The following is a 12,935-nucleotide window of genomic DNA, read 5'->3' on the forward strand; positions in this document are numbered from 1 at the left end:
GTGTTGCTCTGCTCAGTAAAATTGAGTGATTTAGTAATCTATTCCATTCAGCCAGAAACTACCATTTTGTTTGCTTTGCCTATTTATTACTTGCTTAAAAGATGACTTTGTAAATTAAAATATTTATTTTCTTTTCACGTACTATGTGCTTGTTGATTTGTAGGGCGTTCAGTGTGGAAAGAATTACTTTTGTGCTTGAGGGGGTGAGGCAGGAGCTGGGGGAATGGAAATGGTAGAGAGTATAGTTTAGATACCAGGGATAAGGGTTTGCATAAACCAGTTTAACAGACTAGGGTCGGCATTCCTGTTTGGTCATTTACATTTATTAGAGTACCCACATTCCAGTTTAACTCTGCCTTTATCGCTAGCTCGGGATATATTCTCCCCTCATAAATGGCTGTGATACTCTACTAATACTAAACAATGTTATTTTCACTACATTCTACAAAGATTAGTTCCTCTTTAACCTGTTCAGTAGTGCAATTTCTTCCTCATTAATTTGTTGAGTAGTGCAACATTATATTCAATATAAAACATCTCTACTGCATTAACTCGATGTTACAGATTAGTAGATATGTGCTGAATGTTTCTTTGACATATCTGACAAATGTGCATGTGATGACATGTCAGTAATTTCTGCATGTAATCTATAGCAGAGCCCCAAATGTAGTTTCCCTTGGGTTTGATAGACTAACTTCTAATAGGCTGCTCCACCTTTAGCACCGTGACCCACAGAATAGGGTGGAATGCCATCAACATTTCAGTCCATCAGTCAGTTATTTTATGTTGATTTATACCACGCACCGCTACCACCCAAGGGCAGTCTCCAGGCGCTCACGTGACTCTGCAAGAGAAGAGGGTTGGGTGTGTTAGTGGGAATAGGATGATAGGATAGATTCAGAACCAGAATGAACTGGCGTCTGAGAGTGTTGGCTTGCGTGTGGGAGTTGGTTCGGGAGGCCCATGTGTTGTAACCGTATGGGTAGGACTCAGTGCCTCAGATGTGTGCTAGTGTTTGTGTTGTGTGATGTTAGAGTGGGGTTTGTGGTTGTGTGCACTCTTTGGTGTTATCCATAAGGGGTCCAGAGTCGCAGATGGCTGTTGGGTGCATTAATATATTGTGTTGGTGTGCATTTGTGTAGTGTTGATGGGTTTATGGACTATGTGTAAGGGTGTTCCCTCTAGTGTTGTTTCCAGAGTCTGAGTTAGTAGGGTGTGAACACTAGATTAATTCTTGGTGTGTTTGTGTAGTGTGGCTAGCCGCTAGTCCCGTGTAGCAGCGTTGGTTATGTTGGAGGAGCAGGAAGGTGGAAATGGGTTAGTATGTCCATCGGTTTGACAATGCCTCTGGGGTGAGTCTTTGGTTGCTGCTCGATGGCATCTACCAACCTTCTTGGTTGTAGTTCGTCGGCCAATCTCACCTCCTCTACAGGCCTGGGGGCTGACTTCCCCTGCAGGTTTAGTGGCAGAGGGTTGGATTTTACTAGTGCCTTCGTGATTAGTCATGGCAGTTGGGTTGACTGCTGAATGGGTGCGTAGCTGGTGTTCTAATAAATTGAGGAAGTGGTGCTCAATCGGACGGCACTAGTTGTGTGGGTGGTCAAATTAGGGTAATGCTTAGGTTTTCATTCTTCACCTTTCGGAGTTTACCTCGGTGTATAAATTGCACTTTGATGTTATCCCTAAATTTGACTGTTGATTGGGCAGCATTCTCTTCGTTGATCACTCTAGTTGTTGGGCATGAGGGTGTAGAGGGTGACCACAACTGTCTGCACCACAACACTCTGCACGGCTAGTATAGCGTCTATAAACTAGTCACCTCTGCTATTAATGGAGCAGCCACCTAAAAGGACCATTCACACCACAGTTCTTCTGGGCTATAAGAATAGGAATAGGCATTATGCAATTATCAAGATACATATTTCAACTGGCTGAAAAGTGCTACTCGAGTCTGTATTTTGCAGTCTCCAGTTACTCATTCTGGTAGGTGGGCAAGGAGACCACTTCCAGACTTGTTTGATTTCCAGTATTTCAGGTGCTAGTTTTCTTCATTTTGGACCGCCTCAAGTTGTCTTGCAGAGTTGGCTCAGTGGGGACCCAAGGCATCTCCTTCGATGTCATTTTCAATGAGGGCTGTGCAAGGGTTCCTTTTGGTGGCTGATCTATTGTACCCAGCGCTGGTCAATGGGCCAGATCTTGCCAGGTCCTAGATCTGGCATCGGATGTCTCCCGGATCTTGCTAAGCTACTGTTTCTTCACCTGACCTGTATCCTTGGGACCCTCCGGCATAAGCCAGGGCTGGATGTCTGTTCTTTGTACTGAGTGCCCAGAACGCTCTAGAGGAATTGGGTTAAGGAAGCCTTTACCACATATGCTTCATCTATACTGCAGACCGCAACCCAGTAGATTTTTAAGTGTCATGGGACACACCGAGGAAGAGACTGGAGGCGGACTGCAGGCTTGCGGCATCCACCGAAATTCCCAAGATTAGTGTGGAATGTTACCTACAGAGAGAGTAGGAAGCTGAGTTCTCTGACTGGCAAGCTCAGAGGGGTGGAACTGAACAGCTCTGCACTCTGATTTCCAAAAGGACACTGAATGCCACACTAGCATTCAACGTTATGCTGGAAAGTGGAGGTGAACAATTTGGAGAGATTTATAGTTAACCAATCACAGAACAGAGCTAACCAGAAGCCCATAAATGGAGACTGTTTGAATAAAGGGCAGAACCAATCAAATGCTATAGTTTTAATGAACACAGGCAGCAACCTATGGGGATAAAGAGAGGGAGACCGGTTCCTCTCGCAACACTAAAAAGAGGGTGCGAAAAACCCAGTTAGGTAGAGAATCCCAAAGGACATGGAGGGGAATCAAGGAAACATGCAAATTGGAGTGTGTGAACCTGATGAGACACCTAGAGGAAGGAGAACACAAACACCAGAGAATGAGTGTCTCGGAAACCCTGATATAAAGGGAGATGATCGGTCAGCTGGGCCCACCAGTCCAAAGGCCACCTGGTGAAAATGCTGAGATTTTGGAGAAACCCCGAGAAGCTGCTTGCTGAAAATCCGAGGAGAGGAGAACAACTTTACATCTTGTGGAAACTGCCAGTCCACAAGCTTACCCTTTCACCCGCAACCCCAAGACCAAGGGAGTAATGACCGACCCGTGGTAGGACGGCATGAAATATATAGTCTCTCTGACAAGTACCCTGGTAAGGGGTGGGGTGGTGGATGACTATCCACTGCATGGAAGACTGACGTTCTCGAATGAGACCTATAAAAGCTATGGTCTGAGTGACCCATGAAACTCAAGATATCTAAAAAAGCCTACGGTCTTGAGATACGGGTAAAGTGCCAAAGGTTTATGAATAGACGTATGGAACTGAAGGTCTGGCAAGAGCCCCACGCTAGAACCATGACCCGAGGACTGGTTGAGGGCCTGGGTTATCTCCAGACCAAACCGGACTGTCTACCCTCTCTCCCCCAGGCACAGAGTCTGCCGTCATCTCTGCAGCTTTGTCACAGGGCGACTCTCCCTTCTTTTCATTGGCCCCAAAGCAGGTGATTGTCTCTATCCTTCAAGGAGGATAAATTCATGGAAGCTTTGGGCAAAAAGATTTATTCAAACAATTCCCTGAATCTGAGCCGGGCGAATGATAGTGCCGTACTTGGGCGTCTGCCATCTCAGATTTTCGAAAGAGCTCAGTTTGCTCTGAGCCTGCCTCCAGAGAATAAGGTACAATTCTTAGTGTCCCTGGCCAAAGCCAAGTCGGTGGCCTACGATGTATTGGAATTTGCAGCGAGTCGTGTGAATACAGCGACCAGGTGTATTGCCCTCAGACTGGACACCAAACACGTAGCTTGGCTGAGAGGCACCAGTCTTATACCGGAGTGCCAGGAGATTGATGGGGCCTTTCATTTTGATTGGGAGGCATTATTCCACCCATAGATCGATGTCCTCTCGAAGAAGGCCCACGTCAAAATCACTTTTGAGGTTCGCCAAGAAAGTTAAAATCTGCCATTTCATATTCGTTCATTAAAGAGGTGTCTTTAGGTCCTTCCAGGCTGGATCATATTGCCTATTGCTCATCCGACAGTTCTGTTTTTTTCTCACACTTCTTTGTAATTCCACAGAAAGGGAAAAGGCAGTGCACAATATTCTGTACCTCTCCTAGCTTTTTCTATTCTTGCCACTGGAGACTTGCAAGATGGTCACCCACGATTTTGACTTCACTTAATCTGGGGCTGGTTTTGCACCCTGGTATTGGAGGCCACTGAATTACACTACCTATTTGGGTTTCCCACACTAATTATCTGTGGTTTGTCCCACCAGCCAGCCCTACCAGTGTACAGTTTGCCCCTTTGGGATGAATCTTTGCTGAGAGTTTTAACTATGGTGATGGCAGCAGTTTGCACCTCTGCAAAAATGGCATTCATAGCTACCCCTCCTTGGACCGTTGGCTGGTGGAAATGGCGAATCCAGAGAAAGATATTCTCTATGTGCAGATTGCACTGACCTGCCAATAAATCACAAGACATTTTCACTTATTACTTCCCAAACCATTCAGTTTATGGACTCAAATGGGAAACCAGTCAAGGCAGAGCCTTCCCTCCCCTAGAGAGCATGTAGGAAATGTACAAGCTTTGCAACTGCCTCTTCCTCAGCTCTCATGTTTTGGTCCTCCTCTTTCAGAGATTGTTGGGCCTCATTGGATCCTGATCCTGGATCCCTCCTCCCACCCGTCCAGTACAGTACCTTGCATATTGATATTTCCAAACTGAAGGCAATTCTACAGACAGTGAAACCACCATGTTCTGTGTTAACAATCGGGGGCAGAATATTTTCTCCACCCCTTTGCCAGCTGGCTGTTGAGTTGTGGCATTGGTGCCTCTCAATGGACTCAAGTGGCAACTCGTTTGGTTGGGAAGCTCAAAGGTAAGGCAGACTCCTCCAAGTAAATTCTCAAGCCCATGATGAGTAGGACCTCTATCAGGATGTCCTTGTCAAATTTTCAATCAGTGGCGGTTTCCTTGGCTTGATCTATTTGCATCGTAGACCAACAAGAAGTGCTCCCTATGCGCTTTGTGGAATGGACGGGGGAATGGAGCCTGGGTGATGTCTTGCTCACTCCTTAACATGGGCACATGCCTTATCTGCTCTCTTCCCCACCCCTCTGAATCGGAAAGTTCTCACAAACTCCTGTTTGTACCTCCCCATTGGCCCACCAGTATTTGGTTTTCAGCGCCCCTCGAGTTGAGTTCAGATGCTCTGTTTCTGTCTTGGAGACGGGACCTTCTGTCGCACAGGCGGCACAAGTTCTTGATCCTGCCTCTCAATTGCTTTCCTTAGCCTGGCTCCTGAGGGCCTAGTATTGGAGTCTCTGCTTACCTCAAGAAAACCTGTACGTTAAGTGAACGAGTAAAATTAACTATTTGCTCTCAGTACATCAGCAAATGAACCCCTTTCTGTTCTTGGATCCTGGCTAAGGGTGATCAGCCTCATATGCTTCCCTGGACCATTTCCTTTCGTTCATGTCCCACTTGGCAGTTGGGGGGCAGAAGTCTCACTGGATTCCTGCTTCATGTATCTTTATGGGCTCATACACCCACATGGGGTAAACGCATGCCAACAGGCCCGATTAAGTTTGGGAAATACTAGCATGTTCTGGTTGTAACTTTGTATTCTGGGACTTGAAGTCCAAATTCTCAGAATGGAAAGCTAAAACGAGGACTGGACGAGCAGCTCCCAAATGGAATGGGGCATGCTGCCTTGTATGGGTTTGAGGAATTCAACCATCCACACAGTTGGTGTGTGCTCGCCCAGGCTTTTTGGAAATCTTTAATTAAATGGAATGATGGTAGACAGACCTCAGGAAAATGTGTGGGGCTGATCCACACACATTTGCCTATGCTCACACCACAACAAAGCATAGACCTGTGTACTCAGGGCTGGACAACGCCTACATGCCCCGGTCATATTTAGTTGATATTTTATTTCTATCGCGCTTGTACACAAATGTTTAAGAGTGCGACAAGGCAAGGGAGGGGAACAGTGGAGAACAAAACAGCGATCTTACTAGGCCCAGTGACATTGAGAACGCGCAAGTGCACGGGAGATGGGGAGGGGGAAAAGTGCATGGAAGGGGGAGAAATGGAAAGTGCGAAGCAGAGGAGATACAGATAAATAACAATAAATAATAAGGGCAACAAACAGTGGTAGTGCAGCCAGCAATTTGCAAGTGCTAGGTTTAAGGCAGCAGACAAGGTAGGTCTGATAAATACAGGAAGAAAAAGGGGGGGCTGTATGGGTACAGATACAGACCCCAGTGCAAGGGGTGGCCCGGAGGCGGTGCGGGAGGGTGGCGGCCAGGTGCACAGTGCCAAGAGAGAACAGATCAGCAGGGGAGAGGGGGAGCGAAGGCAGAAGAAAAGAGGACGGTCTTGAGGTGCTTCCGGACCCAGAGAGAGTTCTCCTCAAATTTTAGAGTGGCAGGGAGGCTATTCCAGAGGGAGGCCCCAGGCAAAGACGGAGATCTACCCCCAGCTTGTTTCTTTGAAAAACGACTGTCCATGAGGGAGTTAGAGGTAGAGGAGCGAAGAGCTCGAGAGGGGAGGTATTTGCGGAGGGATAGCTTAAGGTATTTTGGACCCAGGCCCCCGAAAGCCTTGTGGACAGTGCAGAGGGTTTTGAATTTAATCCTTGCATCCACTGGGAGCCAATGGAGATATTTCAGAGCTGGAGAGATACGATCCCAGGGCTTGAGGCCAAGGACAAGTCTCGCAGTCCTGTTCTGGATTAGTTGCAGAGGGCGGAGAGTAGAGGCAGCTGAATTTAAAAAGAGGCTGTTACAATAGTCCAACCTAGAGAGAACCATGGGATACCATGAGCTTCTGGGGGAAGGAGAGGAAAGGCAGAGTACCTCTGAGGAGGAGCAGTAGGAAATGTGACCTTTTAGAGACCTCAGAGATGTGGGCGGAGAAGGAAAGGGTGGAGTCAAAGATGCAGGTGGGGGTAGGAGGAGGGCCAAGGGAAGCCGGCTAGAGAGTGAGAGGAAAGGATGGTGAAGGTGTGCCGATGAGGAGGATCTCTGTCTTGCTGGCATTCAGACAAAGATCATTGGCGGCACACCAATCCTGAATGGCAGTTAGGCAATCAGAGATGAGAGAGGGGGAGGAGGTGGCAGAGGGCAACCTGAAAATGAGTTGTCAGCGTAGCACTGGCAATTTGAGCAGAAAATGGCAATGCAGTGGGCAAGTGTTGCCAGGTATTGGTTGAAAAGCCAGGGCGAGAGGTTAGACCTGTGGGGAACACCACAGGTAGAGAGGAAGATAGATGATAGGGAGGACCCAAGTTGGACCTGTGTCGAAGGCAGAAGAGAGATCGAGGAGGATGAGGACGGAGGGAATGTTAGAGTCAAGGTTGGAGAGCAGATCTTCACGGAATGTTCAGGAGGGCAGTTTCCGTGCTTCTGGCAGCTCTGAAGCCAGACTGGTGGGCATGGAGACAGCCAACAGAATTGGAATGAAGGTTAAGCTGAGAGATGGCCAACTTTTCCAGGAGTTTGCCCAGAAAGGGAGTAATGGAAATTAGGCGATAGTTAGCTGGACAAGAAGGATCAGATGTAGGTTTCTTGAGAAGAGGATGCACAAGGGAGTGCTTCAGAGGGGAGGGGAAGGATCCTGAGGCAAAGGAGTGGTTGCAAAAATCAGAAATGGCCAGAGCGAGGGTGTCAATGTGGTCCTTGATGGTTTTAGAGGAACGGGGATGAACCTGTTTTGACGAGGCTTTCATAGATCGGATTTGTCTAGCGACCTCGTCAGGAGAGAAAAGAGGCAAGGACGAGAAGGATGGTGGGGGGTGGCTAAAGGAGGGGTCAGCAAGCACAGATGGCGAGGGGAGAGTAGGGGTGCGGGTGGAGAGGGTGGACAGGATGTCCTGGGTTTTTTAAATGAAGTGAGAGGCAAGGGCATTGCAAAGAGCCTGGGAGGCAACAGGAGGGGTAGAGACTGCAGCAGGGTTGTCCAGCTCCTTGCAGATTTTAAAGAGTTCGGCCGAGTTGTTAGATGCCGCAGAGACACGAGCTTGAATGTGGACTCTCTTCTTGGTGAGGACGAGAGTCGGTATTGCCTTTGTAGCAGGCGACAGGCCAATTTGTCAGAGGTTGAACAGGAAGCCCTCCATTTCCTCTCAGCCGCCCTACACTTACGTTTAAGTGTCGCTTGGTCAGAGTCATACCAGGAATTTCACTTGGCTTTGGACTTCAAACGGATTCTCATGACAGGGGCAAGAGCATCAAGACTATCAGAAATTGAAGAGTAGAGCAGAGACAGGGCTGTGTCAGGATGTGAGACAGCCAAAGGTGGAGGGGGGGGGAGAGAAAGTGGCGGCAAAAGATTCAACTGACACACGCTTCATGGGCCGGATGTACAAGAAGGTAGGTGGCAGTGTTGGGGTAGGCTTGGTTTGTGGGGAAGAGAGGGAGAGATGAGAGGAGAGAGTGATCACTCCAGGAGAGAGGAGTGGTCGGAGGGATGGAGAGGGGGAGGTCAGAGGAGATCAAGACATAGTGTGTGCCCTGCAGAGTGAGTCAGGCCAGAGGGCGGATGGAAAGGGAGAGGGATTCGCAGAGGTCACGGAAGAGGACAGAGGAGGAACAAGGAGACTCTAAATGTATATTGAGGTCACCGAGGAGGAGGAGGAGGAGTTGAGTGGTAGAGGCTAGGAGGGAGGAGGAGAGGTCCGCCTACTCGGAGAGAAATAAGGTGATTTGACCAGGAGGTGGGTAGATGGTAGCCACAGTAAGAGAATGGGTAGGCGAGAGAGAAAGCCTACAGACAAGGAATGCAAATGTGGAGTAGGTCTGAGTGGGAACGATAGAGGCAGGAATCCACTCAGGAAAGATCAGGGCTACCCCCTGTCCCCCCCGCCCCGGACCGGGAGGATCTGGGTGCGGAGAGGATCTTGTAGCCATCAGGGAGGAGAGTGTCAAAGCTCGTGACAGAGCTGGCCGTGAACCATGTCTCAGTAAGACCAAGGACTGCAAAGTCTAGTTCTTCGAGGTGGCAGAGGTCAAAGGAGTGTTTGGCAGCTGAGCGAATGTTGAGAGTGGCAATAAGCCTTAAGGACCTTCCGGGGAGGGGTACAGATCAGAGGTATGCCCTGTGGAGGAGAAAGAGCCCTAGGAGAAGGGGGGGAAGAGGAGGAGGAGGAGGCCTGAGGGCCTTGGACCATGACAGTGCCATTTAGGTAGACCTTAATGATGACTTTAGAGGAGTCGAACGAAGCCATGAGAACTTCCCAGCTAGTGCCACCATTAATGGGAGAGGAGGAGATGGGGCAGAGCACAGAGATCATATGAGGATTCCATAGATCTGGCAAAGGAATGACAAAGAGAATTTCGATGAGGGTCTGGAATGTGACAGCCGAGGAACAGTCATCTCCAGGAAGTGCAAGGGCCAACCTTCACCCTGCCATGGCCAGCCTGATTAACTAAGAAAGGCTTCATGGATCCACCCCGCTCTTTTGTTAGGCACTGCAGCTGGAGTCAGCAATTATCATTCCAACGACGAGTATATCAAATAGGCCCACACAGGGCTCAGCTGCAGAGGATAACAAAGGAGACCGGAAACCCAACAACCTTTCATATGCAACTGTGTGAACCTGAAGCCAGCTCCCACCTCTCAGTATCATTGGCAATGTACTGTCATGCCTGGGTCTGTTGTTTACAGTAGGCCACCCTGCTACGGGGACCCCATTCATAAGGTACGAGAATGTGGATTGCAGGAGCCAGAAAGTCTGGTCTCGCCCCAGCTTCAAGCGAGACCTGCCTCTTTAATCAGGAACCACAGAGAGATCCATTAAACAGAGAGACTCTTTGTGGCCTGATATCTTACTGTTGAGAGAAGGGTTCCACCATTAAGTTCTGGGACACCTTGTTCCAGTTTTCACCCCTTTACCTTTCCTGTTGCAAAGCACTCTGGTTATGACCCTACCAGGAGATTGTTGGTAGGGACCTCAGGATTGGTTCATTAAGGTAGGCTTAGCCTACACCAACCACTTGGCTTTAAACGAGGGCTCAGTCCCTCTTTTGGCAGCTAATCTGATGACTTCACCAGAACTAACAAAGAAAAACTCAACCTTGGACCCTAGCTGAAGGTAAAATCAGCCTTACAAGGCCAGGACCTCCAAAGAGGGAAGCAAGTTCCCTCCCCTAAAACATCACCCAGGGAAAAGAGGGAGATAAAGAACACTGAGGACCTTCTAGCTGCTCCAGTACCCAGCCAGCACACAGCATGCCCAGCTAGACTCTTCAGCAAGCTTGCTGGGTGGGAAGTACCAGAAGGTTGCTGAACTTAAAACCAAGGACCAGGTAGCTGCCTGCAACACACGCCTCAGCTGTGGACTGTCCACCTTACAGGATGACACAAGCCCGTGGAAGAAGGTGGGAGAAGTGCCTTGATGAGCGTCTTATCGACATCCACCTTAAAGGACGTTTCCGAGCCAGTCAAGTTCATTGAGCTGCAACCGACTGCAGCGCTAACAGTTGTCAAGCTGCAGGCACTTTAATACATCCAAAATGGCTCGACCAGTGCTTTAGAACTGCCGATCAGCGTTGAGACGATTCCTGACCCCGATCCACCGTGTAGGTCCAGCTTCGCTCGCTGAAATGTCTTGCCGCCTGATACCCGCAGCTGACTCCTGTCTTGAACTTTGTCATAGAGGCCTACAAAGCGCCTTGAAGCTGTGGTTGTGGTTCTGTCCCCCTGGCCCTTCCCAGAAGCCCCTAGAGACATATTAAGACCCATTGTTCCATTTGTGCTGAAGCCAAGAAAACGTAAACTGTTGTGGTTATTAACCATACCGACTAGCCTCCTGTCAGTATCTAGAGTGCTACCCTTTTCCTTCTTTGGAACTGTCTGTCCTCTGCATTCCGAACAGGGTGGGTTGTTTTCATAGTGTTGCTAGAACTGTCTGTAGTGATATAAATAAAGTAGATATTTTTGGTACAACCTTGACGGGACAGTACCTTTTATCATTGGGTAGTAATTGTATTTTCGCTGTTGCAACTAACCGACGATCCACGAACCTTCGGCGATAAGCCTGCTGTTCGTCCACGTTACCAAAATTGGACATGGAAGTTTATAATTTGCTTCATATTGTGATCTGTTCGGATCCGTTCTGGTCTACTAGAGGTGTGGCACTGATTGATGGTTTAGAAACGGATATGCACCCCTGGACCACTGGTGCCCCGGAAGTTGATTCGTCACAATGGGTATACTTACTTCATAATGGTTACCCAGTGTTCAAGAAGCAATTAAAATGGCCTCCTTCGAATTATTCCGCCTCCACAAGCCCCTCATTCTTCTTGGGACCTCAATGTAACACACTCTTCTCTAGTTCATAAGATTTTCTATTCTTGGACCTCGGCTGACAGTCACTTAGTGTTCTGGGAAAGCAGCCTTTCGGGGTAAAGTCAGTTCAGCTTGAAGGATTGGCCAGATAAAGTCCTCTGGGCCTCAGCGCCTTATGTCACTTTTAAGAGGGACTCTTCAGATTAGTCCTTCTGTGTCCATAACGTGGTGTAATCTGTTCACCTTTAATTAAGAAATATTTTTACCTGTATTTTTCCAGAAACCTTTTCTTGCACATATATTTCATACTCTGGATGTGGCTACAGCACTCAATTTTTACCTAGAGTGAATCACATTTTTCAGATCGTCTCACCTCTTGGTCCCATTTGGGAGTCCTTCTCCTGGCACTAAAGCAACTAAGGTTACCATTGCCTTTTGGCTTGCATTCTAGAATATTATAATTTCAGAAGTGTGCTCCTAAACGTATCCGTGCTGTGACGAATCAAGGGCATTTGTCCCTTCTTCCCAGGGGGGATCCACCTCCTTTGAGACTAGGGATGTGAGCCTGCTCCGCAAGACTCTCCCTAGGAATCTGGGCAAGTGGAACCTCACTGGGAGTGACTCCCCCTTAGGGGACAAGGACTCCAGTTCCCATGGGGGATATCGCTAAGCCAACCACCATATCTGCATATACGGGACTGGCTTCCTTGATGAGAAGGATAGAGCAGGATGAGACTGTCTCATCCTTCTATGTTTCTCCAGGCAATGGTGGATCAAATAAAGGCAAAAAGAGTATCTTTCTAAGAAAAGGCTTGTATTTAACTGAGATGGGTGGATCACAAGAGGAGAGAGAGTCTGTTGTGCAGGGAAGCCCCCTGATGTTAGCACACCTTGGAGAGGTGAAACTGGAGGCAGCCACCGAGCCCGTAGCAATTTGAAAGCTACAGAAAGCCAGCTTGGGACGCTGGGGAACTGGCAAACAAAGAAAACTGGTAAACTGTTGTAGCACCAGGGAGAGAGAGCATGTCTGCCGTGGTGGTGTGACCACAGACCTACCGTGGTGGGCCAGAAGCCCTGCGAACAATGCCAGTATCATTACTGCAGGGAGCGCTGACGGCTCCTAGCCGCCAGCATCCATGGAACGCAACCTCTTGTTGAGATGCAGAGTACGAGACACGAGCGAAACGGGAGACGGAAAAGTCAGAAAGCCGAACTGATAACCTGAGCGAGTGCCAAGCCCCGCAATGTCACACTGGAGAAACAGTTATCGGGGTGAACAGGAAGAGTGGGAGGCCGCCAGGGCAACCAGATGTAAGAACTGGAACGTGTGAAAGACAGGAAGGTGACAATTCCATAATAAACCAGCATAACTGGAGACATGAAATCATAAAGAACATAACGAAAAGAGCTGTTTGGGAAAAGGGAAAAGAGAACCCAGGGTAAGAGGGAGAAGACCCCCATAGCTCGGATGTTAAAGAGTGGGGAGAGGACCCCGGATAGTGTCCCATTTGTTGCGAATGAAGACTGTCAAGTGAACATAATGAGGGACATAAGCCAATAGTAAGATCCCAGCAGAGGGGA

The 12,935-nt window shown here is 48.5% G+C and overlaps 1 protein-coding gene across 1 annotated transcript in view; it reads left to right on the forward strand.

Moving 5' to 3' along the window:
* The window catches only part of HARS1 (histidyl-tRNA synthetase 1), a 654,862-nt gene that overhangs the window by 566,576 nt on the left and 75,351 nt on the right, over positions 1-12,935 (forward strand). The gene's annotated exons all lie outside the window — the stretch shown is intronic.

This window comes from Ambystoma mexicanum, chromosome 3q (genome assembly GCF_040938575.1).
Source record: "Ambystoma mexicanum isolate Mex_15411 chromosome 3q, UKY_AmexF1_1, whole genome shotgun sequence".
Classification (NCBI taxonomy): Eukaryota; Metazoa; Chordata; class Amphibia; order Caudata; family Ambystomatidae; genus Ambystoma; species Ambystoma mexicanum.